Source organism: Oryzias latipes, chromosome 16 (assembly GCF_053564925.1).
Source record: "Oryzias latipes strain Hd-rR chromosome 16, Olatipes_Hd-rR_3.1".
Lineage (NCBI taxonomy): Eukaryota > Metazoa > Chordata > Actinopteri > Beloniformes > Adrianichthyidae > Oryzias > Oryzias latipes.
The window spans coordinates 9,035,427-9,052,066 of NC_136252.1; the positions used below are offsets into that span (position 1 = coordinate 9,035,427).

The 16,640-nt window shown below is 43.8% G+C and overlaps 30 non-coding genes across 30 annotated transcripts; all 30 read right to left on the minus strand.

Annotated features, from left to right (window-relative positions):
- Positions 1-354: 354 nt before the first annotated feature.
- LOC144986127 (5S ribosomal RNA) lies at positions 355-473 on the minus strand. The gene has a single exon (XR_013649957.1). It is a non-coding gene; the product is annotated as a 5S ribosomal RNA (ribosomal RNA).
- A 421-nt stretch (positions 474-894) lies between these two features.
- Positions 895-1,013, minus strand: LOC144985032 (5S ribosomal RNA). The gene has a single exon (XR_013648860.1). It is a non-coding gene; the product is annotated as a 5S ribosomal RNA (ribosomal RNA).
- Positions 1,014-1,440: 427 nt separating this feature from the next.
- Positions 1,441-1,559, minus strand: LOC144985033 (5S ribosomal RNA). The gene has a single exon (XR_013648861.1). It is a non-coding gene; the product is annotated as a 5S ribosomal RNA (ribosomal RNA).
- Positions 1,560-1,981: 422 nt separating this feature from the next.
- On the minus strand, positions 1,982-2,100 carry LOC144986128 (5S ribosomal RNA). Its single transcript, XR_013649958.1, has one exon. It is a non-coding gene; the product is annotated as a 5S ribosomal RNA (ribosomal RNA).
- Positions 2,101-2,528: 428 nt separating this feature from the next.
- Positions 2,529-2,647, minus strand: LOC144985034 (5S ribosomal RNA). Its single transcript, XR_013648862.1, has one exon. It is a non-coding gene; the product is annotated as a 5S ribosomal RNA (ribosomal RNA).
- A 420-nt stretch (positions 2,648-3,067) lies between these two features.
- LOC144985035 (5S ribosomal RNA) lies at positions 3,068-3,186 on the minus strand. Its single transcript, XR_013648863.1, has one exon. It is a non-coding gene; the product is annotated as a 5S ribosomal RNA (ribosomal RNA).
- A 422-nt stretch (positions 3,187-3,608) lies between these two features.
- LOC144986129 (5S ribosomal RNA) lies at positions 3,609-3,727 on the minus strand. Its single transcript, XR_013649959.1, has one exon. It is a non-coding gene; the product is annotated as a 5S ribosomal RNA (ribosomal RNA).
- Positions 3,728-4,155: 428 nt separating this feature from the next.
- Positions 4,156-4,274, minus strand: LOC144985036 (5S ribosomal RNA). Its single transcript, XR_013648864.1, has one exon. It is a non-coding gene; the product is annotated as a 5S ribosomal RNA (ribosomal RNA).
- Positions 4,275-4,696: 422 nt separating this feature from the next.
- On the minus strand, positions 4,697-4,815 carry LOC144986130 (5S ribosomal RNA). Its single transcript, XR_013649960.1, has one exon. It is a non-coding gene; the product is annotated as a 5S ribosomal RNA (ribosomal RNA).
- A 424-nt stretch (positions 4,816-5,239) lies between these two features.
- On the minus strand, positions 5,240-5,358 carry LOC144985037 (5S ribosomal RNA). Its single transcript, XR_013648865.1, has one exon. It is a non-coding gene; the product is annotated as a 5S ribosomal RNA (ribosomal RNA).
- Positions 5,359-5,784: 426 nt separating this feature from the next.
- Positions 5,785-5,903, minus strand: LOC144985038 (5S ribosomal RNA). Its single transcript, XR_013648866.1, has one exon. It is a non-coding gene; the product is annotated as a 5S ribosomal RNA (ribosomal RNA).
- Positions 5,904-6,326: 423 nt separating this feature from the next.
- LOC144986131 (5S ribosomal RNA) lies at positions 6,327-6,445 on the minus strand. Its single transcript, XR_013649961.1, has one exon. It is a non-coding gene; the product is annotated as a 5S ribosomal RNA (ribosomal RNA).
- A 423-nt stretch (positions 6,446-6,868) lies between these two features.
- On the minus strand, positions 6,869-6,987 carry LOC144985039 (5S ribosomal RNA). Its single transcript, XR_013648867.1, has one exon. It is a non-coding gene; the product is annotated as a 5S ribosomal RNA (ribosomal RNA).
- A 423-nt stretch (positions 6,988-7,410) lies between these two features.
- Positions 7,411-7,529, minus strand: LOC144985040 (5S ribosomal RNA). Its single transcript, XR_013648868.1, has one exon. It is a non-coding gene; the product is annotated as a 5S ribosomal RNA (ribosomal RNA).
- Positions 7,530-7,952: 423 nt separating this feature from the next.
- Positions 7,953-8,071, minus strand: LOC144986133 (5S ribosomal RNA). The gene has a single exon (XR_013649963.1). It is a non-coding gene; the product is annotated as a 5S ribosomal RNA (ribosomal RNA).
- A 427-nt stretch (positions 8,072-8,498) lies between these two features.
- Positions 8,499-8,617, minus strand: LOC144986134 (5S ribosomal RNA). Its single transcript, XR_013649964.1, has one exon. It is a non-coding gene; the product is annotated as a 5S ribosomal RNA (ribosomal RNA).
- A 427-nt stretch (positions 8,618-9,044) lies between these two features.
- On the minus strand, positions 9,045-9,163 carry LOC144985042 (5S ribosomal RNA). Its single transcript, XR_013648870.1, has one exon. It is a non-coding gene; the product is annotated as a 5S ribosomal RNA (ribosomal RNA).
- Positions 9,164-9,591: 428 nt separating this feature from the next.
- On the minus strand, positions 9,592-9,710 carry LOC144986135 (5S ribosomal RNA). The gene has a single exon (XR_013649965.1). It is a non-coding gene; the product is annotated as a 5S ribosomal RNA (ribosomal RNA).
- A 424-nt stretch (positions 9,711-10,134) lies between these two features.
- On the minus strand, positions 10,135-10,253 carry LOC144985043 (5S ribosomal RNA). Its single transcript, XR_013648871.1, has one exon. It is a non-coding gene; the product is annotated as a 5S ribosomal RNA (ribosomal RNA).
- A 425-nt stretch (positions 10,254-10,678) lies between these two features.
- On the minus strand, positions 10,679-10,797 carry LOC144985044 (5S ribosomal RNA). Its single transcript, XR_013648872.1, has one exon. It is a non-coding gene; the product is annotated as a 5S ribosomal RNA (ribosomal RNA).
- A 421-nt stretch (positions 10,798-11,218) lies between these two features.
- Positions 11,219-11,337, minus strand: LOC144985045 (5S ribosomal RNA). Its single transcript, XR_013648873.1, has one exon. It is a non-coding gene; the product is annotated as a 5S ribosomal RNA (ribosomal RNA).
- Positions 11,338-11,759: 422 nt separating this feature from the next.
- LOC144986136 (5S ribosomal RNA) lies at positions 11,760-11,878 on the minus strand. Its single transcript, XR_013649966.1, has one exon. It is a non-coding gene; the product is annotated as a 5S ribosomal RNA (ribosomal RNA).
- A 428-nt stretch (positions 11,879-12,306) lies between these two features.
- On the minus strand, positions 12,307-12,425 carry LOC144985046 (5S ribosomal RNA). The gene has a single exon (XR_013648874.1). It is a non-coding gene; the product is annotated as a 5S ribosomal RNA (ribosomal RNA).
- A 426-nt stretch (positions 12,426-12,851) lies between these two features.
- LOC144985048 (5S ribosomal RNA) lies at positions 12,852-12,970 on the minus strand. The gene has a single exon (XR_013648876.1). It is a non-coding gene; the product is annotated as a 5S ribosomal RNA (ribosomal RNA).
- Positions 12,971-13,396: 426 nt separating this feature from the next.
- LOC144986137 (5S ribosomal RNA) lies at positions 13,397-13,515 on the minus strand. Its single transcript, XR_013649967.1, has one exon. It is a non-coding gene; the product is annotated as a 5S ribosomal RNA (ribosomal RNA).
- A 424-nt stretch (positions 13,516-13,939) lies between these two features.
- Positions 13,940-14,058, minus strand: LOC144985049 (5S ribosomal RNA). The gene has a single exon (XR_013648877.1). It is a non-coding gene; the product is annotated as a 5S ribosomal RNA (ribosomal RNA).
- A 427-nt stretch (positions 14,059-14,485) lies between these two features.
- On the minus strand, positions 14,486-14,604 carry LOC144986138 (5S ribosomal RNA). Its single transcript, XR_013649968.1, has one exon. It is a non-coding gene; the product is annotated as a 5S ribosomal RNA (ribosomal RNA).
- Positions 14,605-15,029: 425 nt separating this feature from the next.
- On the minus strand, positions 15,030-15,148 carry LOC144986139 (5S ribosomal RNA). Its single transcript, XR_013649969.1, has one exon. It is a non-coding gene; the product is annotated as a 5S ribosomal RNA (ribosomal RNA).
- A 424-nt stretch (positions 15,149-15,572) lies between these two features.
- On the minus strand, positions 15,573-15,691 carry LOC144985050 (5S ribosomal RNA). The gene has a single exon (XR_013648878.1). It is a non-coding gene; the product is annotated as a 5S ribosomal RNA (ribosomal RNA).
- Positions 15,692-16,119: 428 nt separating this feature from the next.
- On the minus strand, positions 16,120-16,238 carry LOC144985051 (5S ribosomal RNA). The gene has a single exon (XR_013648879.1). It is a non-coding gene; the product is annotated as a 5S ribosomal RNA (ribosomal RNA).
- Positions 16,239-16,640: the final 402 nt, after the last annotated feature.

Consider the following 16,640-nt stretch of genomic DNA (forward strand, 5'->3'; position numbering starts at 1 on the left):
AGCATGCCATCGTGTCCTTCTGATTAACACACCTGCTGATTGGACACACCCACCTGCTGCAAAAACCATGCCATTTCAGCTCACCTCTGCAAAAACAGCCTTGGTTACACTCACAAAGTCTGAACAGAAGCACTGCTAACATCTGCTCATTATAACAGGTGGAGTAATTAGGCTAAAGGTTATGCATTTACACCTTGGCACTGTATGCTCTGAAGCTACCTGATTACTTTACATGAGGCAAAAGTTGTTTATTAAAAAAAAAAAAAAAAAAAAGAAAAAAGAAAAAAACCTAAAGTGAACTTTGAAGAAGATATTGGAAGAACACCCTCTGCTGGTTGGGAGGAAAAGATGGAAAACTTACAGCACCTGGTATTCCCAAGCGGTCTCCCATCCAGGTACTAACCAGGCCCAACCCTGATTGGCTTCCGAGATCGGACGAGATCGGGCGGGTCCAGAGTGGTGTGGCCGTAAGCACTTGCCAGTGTCCAGCAAAGCCTCTTGGCCAGTGAATCTCAAAGTTTTCCTGCTTAAACTTCCAAGCATGCCATCGTGTCCTTCTGATTAACACACCTGCTGATTAGACACACCCACCTGCTGCAAAAACCATGCCATTTCAGCTCACCTCTGCAAAATCAGCCTTGGTTTAAACACACACAAAGTCTGAACAGAAACACTGCTAACATCTGCTCATTATAACAGGTGGGTGTAATTAGGCTAAAGGTTATGCATTGACACCTTGATTCTGATTGCTCTGAAGCTACCTGATTACTTTACATGAGGCAAAAGTTGTTTATTAAAAAAAAAAAAAAAAAAAGAAAAAGAAAAAAACCTTAGGTGAACTTTGAAGCAGATTTTGGAAGAACACCCTCTGCTGGTTGGGAGGAAAAGATGGAAAACTTACAGCACCTGGTATTCCCAAGCGGTCTCCCATCCAGGTACTAACCAGGCCCAACCCTGTTTGGCTTCCGAGATCGGACGAGATCGGGCGGGTCCAGAGTGGTGTGGCCGTAAGCACTTGCCAGTGTCCAGCAAAGCCTCTTGGCCAGTGAATCTCAAAGTTTTCCTGCTTAAACTTCCAAGCATGCCATCGTGTCCTTCTGATTAACACACCTGCTGATTAGACACACCCACCTGCTGCAAAAACCATGCCATTTCACCTCTCCTCTGCAAAATCAGCCTTGGTTTAAACACACACAAAGTCTGAACAGAAACACTGCTAACATCTGCTCATTATAACAGGTGGGTGTAATTAGGCTAAAGGTTATGCATTGACACCTTGATTCTGATTGCTCTGAAGCTACCTGATTACTTTACATGAGGCAAAAGTTGTTTATTAAAAAAAAAAAAAAAAAAAAAAAAAGAAAAAGAAAAAAACCTTAGGTGAACTTTGAAGCAGATTTTGGAAGAACACCCTCTGCTGGTTGGGAGGAAAAGATGGAAAACTTACAGCACCTGGTATTCCCAAGCGGTCTCCCATCCAGGTACTAACCAGGCCCAACCCTGTTTGGCTTCCGAGATCGGACGAGATCGGGCGGGTCCAGAGTGGTGTGGCCGTAAGCACTTGCCAGTGTCCAGCAAAGCCTCTTGGCCAGTGAATCTCAAAGTTTTCCTGCTTAAACTTCCAAGCATGCCATCGTGTCCTTCTGATTAACACACCTGCTGATTGGACACACCCACCTGCTGCAAAAACCATGCCATTTCAGCTCACCTCTGCAAAAACAGCCTTGGTTACACTCACAAAGTCTGAACAGAAGCACTGCTAACATCTGCTCATTATAACAGGTGGAGTAATTAGGCTAAAGGTTATGCATTTACACCTTGGCACTGTATGCTCTGAAGCTACCTGATTACTTTACATGAGGCAAAAGTTGTTTATTAAAAAAAAAAAAAAAAAAAAAAAGAAAAAAGAAAAAAACCTAAAGTGAACTTTGAAGAAGATATTGGAAGAACACCCTCTGCTGGTTGGGAGGAAAAGATGGAAAACTTACAGCACCTGGTATTCCCAAGCGGTCTCCCATCCAGGTACTAACCAGGCCCAACCCTGATTGGCTTCCGAGATCGGACGAGATCGGGCGGGTCCAGAGTGGTGTGGCCGTAAGCACTTGCCAGTGTCCAGCAAAGCCTCTTGGCCAGTGAATCTCAAAGTTTTCCTGCTTAAACTTCCAAGCATGCCATCGTGTCCTTCTGATTAACACACCTGCTGATTAGACACACCCACCTGCTGCAAAAACCATGCCATTTCAGCTCACCTCTGCAAAATCAGCCTTGGTTTAAACACACACAAAGTCTGAACAGAAACACTGCTAACATCTGCTCATTATAACAGGTGGGTGTAATTAGGCTAAAGGTTATGCATTGACACCTTGATTCTGATTGCTCTGAAGCTACCTGATTACTTTACATGAGGCAAAAGTTGTTTATTAAAAAAAAAAAAAAAAAAAAAAAAAAGAAAAAGAAAAAAACCTTAGGTGAACTTTGAAGCAGATTTTGGAAGAACACCCTCTGCTGGTTGGGAGGAAAAGATGGAAAACTTACAGCACCTGGTATTCCCAAGCGGTCTCCCATCCAGGTACTAACCAGGCCCAACCCTGTTTGGCTTCCGAGATCGGACGAGATCGGGCGGGTCCAGAGTGGTGTGGCCGTAAGCACTTGCCAGTGTCCAGCAAAGCCTCTTGGCCAGTGAATCTCAAAGTTTTCCTGCTTAAACTTCCAAGCATGCCATCGTGTCCTTCTGATTAACACACCTGCTGATTAGACACACCCACCTGCTGCAAAAACCATGCCATTTCACCTCTCCTCTGCAAAATCAGCCTTGGTTTAAACACACACAAAGTCTGAACAGAAACACTGCTAACATCTGCTCATTATAACAGGTGGGTGTAATTAGGCTAAAGGTTATGCATTGACACCTTGATTCTGATTGCTCTGAAGCTACCTGATTACTTTACATGAGGCAAAAGTTGTTTATTAAAAAAAAAAAAAAAAAAGAAAAAGAAAAAAACCTTAGGTGAACTTTGAAGCAGATTTTGGAAGAACACCCTCTGCTGGTTGGGAGGAAAAGATGGAAAACTTACAGCACCTGGTATTCCCAAGCGGTCTCCCATCCAGGTACTAACCAGGCCCAACCCTGTTTGGCTTCCGAGATCGGACGAGATCGGGCGGGTCCAGAGTGGTGTGGCCGTAAGCACTTGCCAGTGTCCAGCAAAGCCTCTTGGCCAGTGAATCTCAAAGTTTTCCTGCTTAAACTTCCAAGCATGCCATCGTGTCCTTCTGATTAACACACCTGCTGATTGGACACACCCACCTGCTGCAAAAACCATGCCATTTCAGCTCACCTCTGCAAAAACAGCCTTGGTTACACTCACAAAGTCTGAACAGAAGCACTGCTAACATCTGCTCATTATAACAGGTGGAGTAATTAGGCTAAAGGTTATGCATTTACACCTTGGCACTGTATGCTCTGAAGCTACCTGATTACTTTACATGAGGCAAAAGTTGTTTATTAAAAAAAAAAAAAAAAAAAAAAAGAAAAAAGAAAAAAACCTAAAGTGAACTTTGAAGAAGATATTGGAAGAACACCCTCTGCTGGTTGGGAGGAAAAGATGGAAAACTTACAGCACCTGGTATTCCCAAGCGGTCTCCCATCCAGGTACTAACCAGGCCCAACCCTGATTGGCTTCCGAGATCGGACGAGATCGGGCGGGTCCAGAGTGGTGTGGCCGTAAGCACTTGCCAGTGTCCAGCAAAGCCTCTTGGCCAGTGAATCTCAAAGTTTTCCTGCTTAAACTTCCAAGCATGCCATCGTGTCCTTCTGATTAACACACCTGCTGATTAGACACACCCACCTGCTGCAAAAACCATGCCATTTCAGCTCACCTCTGCAAAATCAGCCTTGGTTTAAACACACACAAAGTCTGAACAGAAACACTGCTAACATCTGCTCATTATAACAGGTGGGTGTAATTAGGCTAAAGGTTATGCATTGACACCTTGATTCTGATTGCTCTGAAGCTACCTGATTACTTTACATGAGGCAAAAGTTGTTTATTAAAAAAAAAAAAAAAAAAAAAAAAAAGAAAAAGAAAAAAACCTTAGGTGAACTTTGAAGCAGATTTTGGAAGAACACCCTCTGCTGGTTGGGAGGAAAAGATGGAAAACTTACAGCACCTGGTATTCCCAAGCGGTCTCCCATCCAGGTACTAACCAGGCCCAACCCTGTTTGGCTTCCGAGATCGGACGAGATCGGGCGGGTCCAGAGTGGTGTGGCCGTAAGCACTTGCCAGTGTCCAGCAAAGCCTCTTGGCCAGTGAATCTCAAAGTTTTCCTGCTTAAACTTCCAAGCATGCCATCGTGTCCTTCTGATTAACACACCTGCTGATTAGACACACCCACCTGCTGCAAAAACCATGCCATTTCAGCTCACCTCTGCAAAATCAGCCTTGGTTTAAACACTCACAAAGTCTGAACAGAAACACTGCTAACATCTGCTCATTATAACAGGTGGTGTAATTAGGCTAAAGGTTATGCATTTACACCTTGGCACTGTATGCTCTGAAGCTACCTGATTACTTTACATGAGGCAAAAGTTGTTTATTAAAAAAAAAAAAAAAAAAAAGAAAAAAGAAAAAAACCTAAAGTGAACTTTGAAGAAGATATTGGAAGAACACCCTCTGCTGGTTGGGAGGAAAAGATGGAAAACTTACAGCACCTGGTATTCCCAAGCGGTCTCCCATCCAGGTACTAACCAGGCCCAACCCTGATTGGCTTCCGAGATCGGACGAGATCGGGCGGGTCCAGAGTGGTGTGGCCGTAAGCACTTGCCAGTGTCCAGCAAAGCCTCTTGGCCAGTGAATCTCAAAGTTTTCCTGCTTAAACTTCCAAGCATGCCATCGTGTCCTTCTGATTAACACACCTGCTGATTAGACACACCCACCTGCTGCAAAAACCATGCCATTTCAGCTCACCTCTGCAAAATCAGCCTTGGTTTAAACACACACAAAGTCTGAACAGAAACACTGCTAACATCTGCTCATTATAACAGGTGGGTGTAATTAGGCTAAAGGTTATGCATTGACACCTTGATTCTGATTGCTCTGAAGCTACCTGATTACTTTACATGAGGCAAAAGTTGTTTATTAAAAAAAAAAAAAAAAAAAAAAGAAAAAGAAAAAAACCTTAGGTGAACTTTGAAGCAGATTTTGGAAGAACACCCTCTGCTGGTTGGGAGGAAAAGATGGAAAACTTACAGCACCTGGTATTCCCAAGCGGTCTCCCATCCAGGTACTAACCAGGCCCAACCCTGTTTGGCTTCCGAGATCGGACGAGATCGGGCGGGTCCAGAGTGGTGTGGCCGTAAGCACTTGCCAGTGTCCAGCAAAGCCTCTTGGCCAGTGAATCTCAAAGTTTTCCTGCTTAAACTTCCAAGCATGCCATCGTGTCCTTCTGATTAACACACCTGCTGATTAGACACACCCACCTGCTGCAAAAACCATGCCATTTCACCTCTCCTCTGCAAAATCAGCCTTGGTTTAAACACACACAAAGTCTGAACAGAAACACTGCTAACATCTGCTCATTATAACAGGTGGGTGTAATTAGGCTAAAGGTTATGCATTGACACCTTGATTCTGATTGCTCTGAAGCTACCTGATTACTTTACATGAGGCAAAAGTTGTTTATTAAAAAAAAAAAAAAAAAAAAAAAAGAAAAAGAAAAAAACCTTAGGTGAACTTTGAAGCAGATTTTGGAAGAACACCCTCTGCTGGTTGGGAGGAAAAGATGGAAAACTTACAGCACCTGGTATTCCCAAGCGGTCTCCCATCCAGGTACTAACCAGGCCCAACCCTGTTTGGCTTCCGAGATCGGACGAGATCGGGCGGGTCCAGAGTGGTGTGGCCGTAAGCACTTGCCAGTGTCCAGCAAAGCCTCTTGGCCAGTGAATCTCAAAGTTTTCCTGCTTAAACTTCCAAGCATGCCATCGTGTCCTTCTGATTAACACACCTGCTGATTGGACACACCCACCTGCTGCAAAAACCATGCCATTTCAGCTCACCTCTGCAAAAACAGCCTTGGTTACACTCACAAAGTCTGAACAGAAGCACTGCTAACATCTGCTCATTATAACAGGTGGAGTAATTAGGCTAAAGGTTATGCATTTACACCTTGGCACTGTATGCTCTGAAGCTACCTGATTACTTTACATGAGGCAAAAGTTGTTTATTAAAAAAAAAAAAAAAAAAAAAAAAGAAAAAAGAAAAAAACCTAAAGTGAACTTTGAAGAAGATATTGGAAGAACACCCTCTGCTGGTTGGGAGGAAAAGATGGAAAACTTACAGCACCTGGTATTCCCAAGCGGTCTCCCATCCAGGTACTAACCAGGCCCAACCCTGATTGGCTTCCGAGATCGGACGAGATCGGGCGGGTCCAGAGTGGTGTGGCCGTAAGCACTTGCCAGTGTCCAGCAAAGCCTCTTGGCCAGTGAATCTCAAAGTTTTCCTGCTTAAACTTCCAAGCATGCCATCGTGTCCTTCTGATTAACACACCTGCTGATTAGACACACCCACCTGCTGCAAAAACCATGCCATTTCAGCTCACCTCTGCAAAATCAGCCTTGGTTTAAACACACACAAAGTCTGAACAGAAACACTGCTAACATCTGCTCATTATAACAGGTGGGTGTAATTAGGCTAAAGGTTATGCATTGACACCTTGATTCTGATTGCTCTGAAGCTACCTGATTACTTTACATGAGGCAAAAGTTGTTTATTAAAAAAAAAAAAAAAAAAAAAGAAAAAGAAAAAAACCTTAGGTGAACTTTGAAGCAGATTTTGGAAGAACACCCTCTGCTGGTTGGGAGGAAAAGATGGAAAACTTACAGCACCTGGTATTCCCAAGCGGTCTCCCATCCAGGTACTAACCAGGCCCAACCCTGTTTGGCTTCCGAGATCGGACGAGATCGGGCGGGTCCAGAGTGGTGTGGCCGTAAGCACTTGCCAGTGTCCAGCAAAGCCTCTTGGCCAGTGAATCTCAAAGTTTTCCTGCTTAAACTTCCAAGCATGCCATCGTGTCCTTCTGATTAACACACCTGCTGATTAGACACACCCACCTGCTGCAAAAACCATGCCATTTCACCTCTCCTCTGCAAAATCAGCCTTGGTTTAAACACACACAAAGTCTGAACAGAAACACTGCTAACATCTGCTCATTATAACAGGTGGGTGTAATTAGGCTAAAGGTTATGCATTGACACCTTGATTCTGATTGCTCTGAAGCTACCTGATTACTTTACATGAGGCAAAAGTTGTTTATTAAAAAAAAAAAAAAAAAAAAAGAAAAAGAAAAAAACCTTAGGTGAACTTTGAAGCAGATTTTGGAAGAACACCCTCTGCTGGTTGGGAGGAAAAGATGGAAAACTTACAGCACCTGGTATTCCCAAGCGGTCTCCCATCCAGGTACTAACCAGGCCCAACCCTGTTTGGCTTCCGAGATCGGACGAGATCGGGCGGGTCCAGAGTGGTGTGGCCGTAAGCACTTGCCAGTGTCCAGCAAAGCCTCTTGGCCAGTGAATCTCAAAGTTTTCCTGCTTAAACTTCCAAGCATGCCATCGTGTCCTTCTGATTAACACACCTGCTGATTGGACACACCCACCTGCTGCAAAAACCATGCCATTTCAGCTCACCTCTGCAAAAACAGCCTTGGTTACACTCACAAAGTCTGAACAGAAGCACTGCTAACATCTGCTCATTATAACAGGTGGAGTAATTAGGCTAAAGGTTATGCATTTACACCTTGGCACTGTATGCTCTGAAGCTACCTGATTACTTTACATGAGGCAAAAGTTGTTTATTAAAAAAAAAAAAAAAAAAAAAAAAGAAAAAAGAAAAAAACCTAAAGTGAACTTTGAAGAAGATATTGGAAGAACACCCTCTGCTGGTTGGGAGGAAAAGATGGAAAACTTACAGCACCTGGTATTCCCAAGCGGTCTCCCATCCAGGTACTAACCAGGCCCAACCCTGATTGGCTTCCGAGATCGGACGAGATCGGGCGGGTCCAGAGTGGTGTGGCCGTAAGCACTTGCCAGTGTCCAGCAAAGCCTCTTGGCCAGTGAATCTCAAAGTTTTCCTGCTTAAACTTCCAAGCATGCCATCGTGTCCTTCTGATTAACACACCTGCTGATTAGACACACCCACCTGCTGCAAAAACCATGCCATTTCAGCTCACCTCTGCAAAATCAGCCTTGGTTTAAACACACACAAAGTCTGAACAGAAACACTGCTAACATCTGCTCATTATAACAGGTGGGTGTAATTAGGCTAAAGGTTATGCATTGACACCTTGATTCTGATTGCTCTGAAGCTACCTGATTACTTTACATGAGGCAAAAGTTGTTTATTAAAAAAAAAAAAAAAAAAAAAAAAAGAAAAAGAAAAAAACCTTAGGTGAACTTTGAAGCAGATTTTGGAAGAACACCCTCTGCTGGTTGGGAGGAAAAGATGGAAAACTTACAGCACCTGGTATTCCCAAGCGGTCTCCCATCCAGGTACTAACCAGGCCCAACCCTGATTGGCTTCCGAGATCGGACGAGATCGGGCGGGTCCAGAGTGGTGTGGCCGTAAGCACTTGCCAGTGTCCAGCAAAGCCTCTTGGCCAGTGAATCTCAAAGTTTTCCTGCTTAAACTTCCAAGCATGCCATCGTGTCCTTCTGATTAACACACCTGCTGATTAGACACACCCACCTGCTGCAAAAACCATGCCATTTCAGCTCACCTCTGCAAAATCAGCCTTGGTTTAAACACACACAAAGTCTGAACAGAAACACTGCTAACATCTGCTCATTATAACAGGTGGGTGTAATTAGGCTAAAGGTTATGCATTGACACCTTGATTCTGATTGCTCTGAAGCTACCTGATTACTTTACATGAGGCAAAAGTTGTTTATTAAAAAAAAAAAAAAAAAAAAAAAAAGAAAAAGAAAAAAACCTTAGGTGAACTTTGAAGCAGATTTTGGAAGAACACCCTCTGCTGGTTGGGAGGAAAAGATGGAAAACTTACAGCACCTGGTATTCCCAAGCGGTCTCCCATCCAGGTACTAACCAGGCCCAACCCTGTTTGGCTTCCGAGATCGGACGAGATCGGGCGGGTCCAGAGTGGTGTGGCCGTAAGCACTTGCCAGTGTCCAGCAAAGCCTCTTGGCCAGTGAATCTCAAAGTTTTCCTGCTTAAACTTCCAAGCATGCCATCGTGTCCTTCTGATTAACACACCTGCTGATTAGACACACCCACCTGCTGCAAAAACCATGCCATTTCACCTCACCTCTGCAAAATCAGCCTTGGTTTAAACACACACAAAGTCTGAACAGAAACACTGCTAACATCTGCTCATTATAACAGGTGGGTGTAATTAGGCTAAAGGTTATGCATTGACACCTTGATTCTGATTGCTCTGAAGCTACCTGATTACTTTACATGAGGCAAAAGTTGTTTATTAAAAAAAAAAAAAAAAAAAAAAAAAAGAAAAAGAAAAAAACCTTAGGTGAACTTTGAAGCAGATTTTGGAAGAACACCCTCTGCTGGTTGGGAGGAAAAGATGGAAAACTTACAGCACCTGGTATTCCCAAGCGGTCTCCCATCCAGGTACTAACCAGGCCCAACCCTGATTGGCTTCCGAGATCGGACGAGATCGGGCGGGTCCAGAGTGGTGTGGCCGTAAGCACTTGCCAGTGTCCAGCAAAGCCTCTTGGCCAGTGAATCTCAAAGTTTTCCTGCTTAAACTTCCAAGCATGCCATCGTGTCCTTCTGATTAACACACCTGCTGATTAGACACACCCACCTGCTGCAAAAACCATGCCATTTCAGCTCACCTCTGCAAAATCAGCCTTGGTTTAAACACACACAAAGTCTGAACAGAAACACTGCTAACATCTGCTCATTATAACAGGTGGGTGTAATTAGGCTAAAGGTTATGCATTGACACCTTGATTCTGATTGCTCTGAAGCTACCTGATTACTTTACATGAGGCAAAAGTTGTTTATTAAAAAAAAAAAAAAAAAAAAAAAAGAAAGAAAAAAACCTTAGGTGAACTTTGAAGCAGATTTTGGAAGAACACCCTCTGCTGGTTGGGAGGAAAAGATGGAAAACTTACAGCACCTGGTATTCCCAAGCGGTCTCCCATCCAGGTACTAACCAGGCCCAACCCTGTTTGGCTTCCGAGATCGGACGAGATCGGGCGGGTCCAGAGTGGTGTGGCCGTAAGCACTTGCCAGTGTCCAGCAAAGCCTCTTGGCCAGTGAATCTCAAAGTTTTCCTGCTTAAACTTCCAAGCATGCCATCGTGTCCTTCTGATTAACACACCTGCTGATTAGACACACCCACCTGCTGCAAAAACCATGCCATTTCACCTCTCCTCTGCAAAATCAGCCTTGGTTTAAACACACACAAAGTCTGAACAGAAACACTGCTAACATCTGCTCATTATAACAGGTGGGTGTAATTAGGCTAAAGGTTATGCATTGACACCTTGATTCTGATTGCTCTGAAGCTACCTGATTACTTTACATGAGGCAAAAGTTGTTTATTAAAAAAAAAAAAAAAAAAAAAAAGAAAAAGAAAAAAACCTTAGGTGAACTTTGAAGCAGATTTTGGAAGAACACCCTCTGCTGGTTGGGAGGAAAAGATGGAAAACTTACAGCACCTGGTATTCCCAAGCGGTCTCCCATCCAGGTACTAACCAGGCCCAACCCTGTTTGGCTTCCGAGATCGGACGAGATCGGGCGGGTCCAGAGTGGTGTGGCCGTAAGCACTTGCCAGTGTCCAGCAAAGCCTCTTGGCCAGTGAATCTCAAAGTTTTCCTGCTTAAACTTCCAAGCATGCCATCGTGTCCTTCTGATTAACACACCTGCTGATTAGACACACCCACCTGCTGCAAAAACCATGCCATTTCACCTCTCCTCTGCAAAATCAGCCTTGGTTTAAACACACACAAAGTCTGAACAGAAACACTGCTAACATCTGCTCATTATAACAGGTGGGTGTAATTAGGCTAAAGGTTATGCATTGACACCTTGATTCTGATTGCTCTGAAGCTACCTGATTACTTTACATGAGGCAAAAGTTGTTTATTAAAAAAAAAAAAAAAAAAAGAAAAAGAAAAAAACCTTAGGTGAACTTTGAAGCAGATTTTGGAAGAACACCCTCTGCTGGTTGGGAGGAAAAGATGGAAAACTTACAGCACCTGGTATTCCCAAGCGGTCTCCCATCCAGGTACTAACCAGGCCCAACCCTGTTTGGCTTCCGAGATCGGACGAGATCGGGCGGGTCCAGAGTGGTGTGGCCGTAAGCACTTGCCAGTGTCCAGCAAAGCCTCTTGGCCAGTGAATCTCAAAGTTTTCCTGCTTAAACTTCCAAGCATGCCATCGTGTCCTTCTGATTAACACACCTGCTGATTGGACACACCCACCTGCTGCAAAAACCATGCCATTTCAGCTCACCTCTGCAAAAACAGCCTTGGTTACACTCACAAAGTCTGAACAGAAGCACTGCTAACATCTGCTCATTATAACAGGTGGAGTAATTAGGCTAAAGGTTATGCATTTACACCTTGGCACTGTATGCTCTGAAGCTACCTGATTACTTTACATGAGGCAAAAGTTGTTTATTAAAAAAAAAAAAAAAAAAAAAAAGAAAAAAGAAAAAAACCTAAAGTGAACTTTGAAGAAGATATTGGAAGAACACCCTCTGCTGGTTGGGAGGAAAAGATGGAAAACTTACAGCACCTGGTATTCCCAAGCGGTCTCCCATCCAGGTACTAACCAGGCCCAACCCTGATTGGCTTCCGAGATCGGACGAGATCGGGCGGGTCCAGAGTGGTGTGGCCGTAAGCACTTGCCAGTGTCCAGCAAAGCCTCTTGGCCAGTGAATCTCAAAGTTTTCCTGCTTAAACTTCCAAGCATGCCATCGTGTCCTTCTGATTAACACACCTGCTGATTAGACACACCCACCTGCTGCAAAAACCATGCCATTTCAGCTCACCTCTGCAAAATCAGCCTTGGTTTAAACACACACAAAGTCTGAACAGAAACACTGCTAACATCTGCTCATTATAACAGGTGGGTGTAATTAGGCTAAAGGTTATGCATTGACACCTTGATTCTGATTGCTCTGAAGCTACCTGATTACTTTACATGAGGCAAAAGTTGTTTATTAAAAAAAAAAAAAAAAAAAAAAAAAAGAAAAAGAAAAAAACCTTAGGTGAACTTTGAAGCAGATTTTGGAAGAACACCCTCTGCTGGTTGGGAGGAAAAGATGGAAAACTTACAGCACCTGGTATTCCCAAGCGGTCTCCCATCCAGGTACTAACCAGGCCCAACCCTGTTTGGCTTCCGAGATCGGACGAGATCGGGCGGGTCCAGAGTGGTGTGGCCGTAAGCACTTGCCAGTGTCCAGCAAAGCCTCTTGGCCAGTGAATCTCAAAGTTTTCCTGCTTAAACTTCCAAGCATGCCATCGTGTCCTTCTGATTAACACACCTGCTGATTAGACACACCCACCTGCTGCAAAAACCATGCCATTTCACCTCTCCTCTGCAAAATCAGCCTTGGTTTAAACACACACAAAGTCTGAACAGAAACACTGCTAACATCTGCTCATTATAACAGGTGGGTGTAATTAGGCTAAAGGTTATGCATTGACACCTTGATTCTGATTGCTCTGAAGCTACCTGATTACTTTACATGAGGCAAAAGTTGTTTATTAAAAAAAAAAAAAAAAAAAAAAAAGAAAAAGAAAAAAACCTTAGGTGAACTTTGAAGCAGATTTTGGAAGAACACCCTCTGCTGGTTGGGAGGAAAAGATGGAAAACTTACAGCACCTGGTATTCCCAAGCGGTCTCCCATCCAGGTACTAACCAGGCCCAACCCTGTTTGGCTTCCGAGATCGGACGAGATCGGGCGGGTCCAGAGTGGTGTGGCCGTAAGCACTTGCCAGTGTCCAGCAAAGCCTCTTGGCCAGTGAATCTCAAAGTTTTCCTGCTTAAACTTCCAAGCATGCCATCGTGTCCTTCTGATTAACACACCTGCTGATTGGACACACCCACCTGCTGCAAAAACCATGCCATTTCAGCTCACCTCTGCAAAAACAGCCTTGGTTACACTCACAAAGTCTGAACAGAAGCACTGCTAACATCTGCTCATTATAACAGGTGGAGTAATTAGGCTAAAGGTTATGCATTTACACCTTGGCACTGTATGCTCTGAAGCTACCTGATTACTTTACATGAGGCAAAAGTTGTTTATTAAAAAAAAAAAAAAAAAAAAAAAAAAAGAAAAAAGAAAAAAACCTAAAGTGAACTTTGAAGAAGATATTGGAAGAACACCCTCTGCTGGTTGGGAGGAAAAGATGGAAAACTTACAGCACCTGGTATTCCCAAGCGGTCTCCCATCCAGGTACTAACCAGGCCCAACCCTGATTGGCTTCCGAGATCGGACGAGATCGGGCGGGTCCAGAGTGGTGTGGCCGTAAGCACTTGCCAGTGTCCAGCAAAGCCTCTTGGCCAGTGAATCTCAAAGTTTTCCTGCTTAAACTTCCAAGCATGCCATCGTGTCCTTCTGATTAACACACCTGCTGATTAGACACACCCACCTGCTGCAAAAACCATGCCATTTCAGCTCACCTCTGCAAAATCAGCCTTGGTTTAAACACACACAAAGTCTGAACAGAAACACTGCTAACATCTGCTCATTATAACAGGTGGGTGTAATTAGGCTAAAGGTTATGCATTGACACCTTGATTCTGATTGCTCTGAAGCTACCTGATTACTTTACATGAGGCAAAAGTTGTTTATTAAAAAAAAAAAAAAAAAAAAAAGAAAAAGAAAAAAACCTTAGGTGAACTTTGAAGCAGATTTTGGAAGAACACCCTCTGCTGGTTGGGAGGAAAAGATGGAAAACTTACAGCACCTGGTATTCCCAAGCGGTCTCCCATCCAGGTACTAACCAGGCCCAACCCTGTTTGGCTTCCGAGATCGGACGAGATCGGGCGGGTCCAGAGTGGTGTGGCCGTAAGCACTTGCCAGTGTCCAGCAAAGCCTCTTGGCCAGTGAATCTCAAAGTTTTCCTGCTTAAACTTCCAAGCATGCCATCGTGTCCTTCTGATTAACACACCTGCTGATTAGACACACCCACCTGCTGCAAAAACCATGCCATTTCACCTCTCCTCTGCAAAATCAGCCTTGGTTACACACACAAAGTCTGAACAGAAACACTGCTAACATCTGCTCATTATAACAGGTGGGTGTAATTAGGCTAAAGGTTATGCATTGACACCTTGATTCTGATTGCTCTGAAGCTACCTGATTACTTTACATGAGGCAAAAGTTGTTTATTAAAAAAAAAAAAAAAAAAAAAAAAAAAAGAAAAAGAAAAAAACCTTAGGTGAACTTTGAAGCAGATTTTGGAAGAACACCCTCTGCTGGTTGGGAGGAAAAGATGGAAAACTTACAGCACCTGGTATTCCCAAGCGGTCTCCCATCCAGGTACTAACCAGGCCCAACCCTGATTGGCTTCCGAGATCGGACGAGATCGGGCGGGTCCAGAGTGGTGTGGCCGTAAGCACTTGCCAGTGTCCAGCAAAGCCTCTTGGCCAGTGAATCTCAAAGTTTTCCTGCTTAAACTTCCAAGCATGCCATCGTGTCCTTCTGATTAACACACCTGCTGATTAGACACACCCACCTGCTGCAAAAACCATGCCATTTCAGCTCACCTCTGCAAAATCAGCCTTGGTTTAAACACACACAAAGTCTGAACAGAAACACTGCTAACATCTGCTCATTATAACAGGTGGAGTAATTAGGCTAAAGGTTATGCATTTACACCTTGGCACTGTATGCTCTGAAGCTACCTGATTACTTTACATGAGGCAAAAGTTGTTTATTAAAAAAAAAAAAAAAAAAAAAAAGAAAAAAGAAAAAAACCTAAAGTGAACTTTGAAGAAGATATTGGAAGAACACCCTCTGCTGGTTGGGAGGAAAAGATGGAAAACTTACAGCACCTGGTATTCCCAAGCGGTCTCCCATCCAGGTACTAACCAGGCCCAACCCTGATTGGCTTCCGAGATCGGACGAGATCGGGCGGGTCCAGAGTGGTGTGGCCGTAAGCACTTGCCAGTGTCCAGCAAAGCCTCTTGGCCAGTGAATCTCAAAGTTTTCCTGCTTAAACTTCCAAGCATGCCATCGTGTCCTTCTGATTAACACACCTGCTGATTAGACACACCCACCTGCTGCAAAAACCATGCCATTTCAGCTCACCTCTGCAAAATCAGCCTTGGTTTAAACACACACAAAGTCTGAACAGAAACACTGCTAACATCTGCTCATTATAACAGGTGGGTGTAATTAGGCTAAAGGTTATGCATTGACACCTTGATTCTGATTGCTCTGAAGCTACCTGATTACTTTACATGAGGCAAAAGTTGTTTATTAAAAAAAAAAAAAAAAAAAAAAGAAAAAGAAAAAAACCTTAGGTGAACTTTGAAGCAGATTTTGGAAGAACACCCTCTGCTGGTTGGGAGGAAAAGATGGAAAACTTACAGCACCTGGTATTCCCAAGCGGTCTCCCATCCAGGTACTAACCAGGCCCAACCCTGTTTGGCTTCCGAGATCGGACGAGATCGGGCGGGTCCAGAGTGGTGTGGCCGTAAGCACTTGCCAGTGTCCAGCAAAGCCTCTTGGCCAGTGAATCTCAAAGTTTTCCTGCTTAAACTTCCAAGCATGCCATCGTGTCCTTCTGATTAACACACCTGCTGATTAGACACACCCACCTGCTGCAAAAACCATGCCATTTCACCTCTCCTCTGCAAAATCAGCCTTGGTTTAAACACACACAAAGTCTGAACAGAAACACTGCTAACATCTGCTCATTATAACAGGTGGGTGTAATTAGGCTAAAGGTTATGCATTGACACCTTGATTCTGATTGCTCTGAAGCTACCTGATTACTTTACATGAGGCAAAAGTTGTTTATTAAAAAAAAAAAAAAAAAAAAAAAAAAGAAAAAGAAAAAAACCTTAGGTGAACTTTGAAGCAGATTTTGGAAGAACACCCTCTGCTGGTTGGGAGGAAAAGATGGAAAACTTACAGCACCTGGTATTCCCAAGCGGTCTCCCATCCAGGTACTAACCAGGCCCAACCCTGTTTGGCTTCCGAGATCGGACGAGATCGGGCGGGTCCAGAGTGGTGTGGCCGTAAGCACTTGCCAGTGTCCAGCAAAGCCTCTTGGCCAGTGAATCTCAAAGTTTTCCTGCTTAAACTTCCAAGCATGCCATCGTGTCCTTCTGATTAACACACCTGCTGATTGGACACACCCACCTGCTGCAAAAACCATGCCATTTCAGCTCACCTCTGCAAAATCAGCCTTGGTTTAAACACTCACAAAGTCTGAACAGAAGCACTGCTAACATCTGCTCATTATAACAGGTGGGTGTAATTAGGCTAAAGGTTATGCATTGACACCTTGGCACTGATTGCTCTGAAGCTACCTGATTACTTTACATGAGGCAAAAGTTGTTTATTAAAAAAAAAAAAAAAAAAAAAAAAGAAAAAAGAAAAAAACCTAAAGTGAACTTTGAAGAAGATATTGGAAGAACACCCTC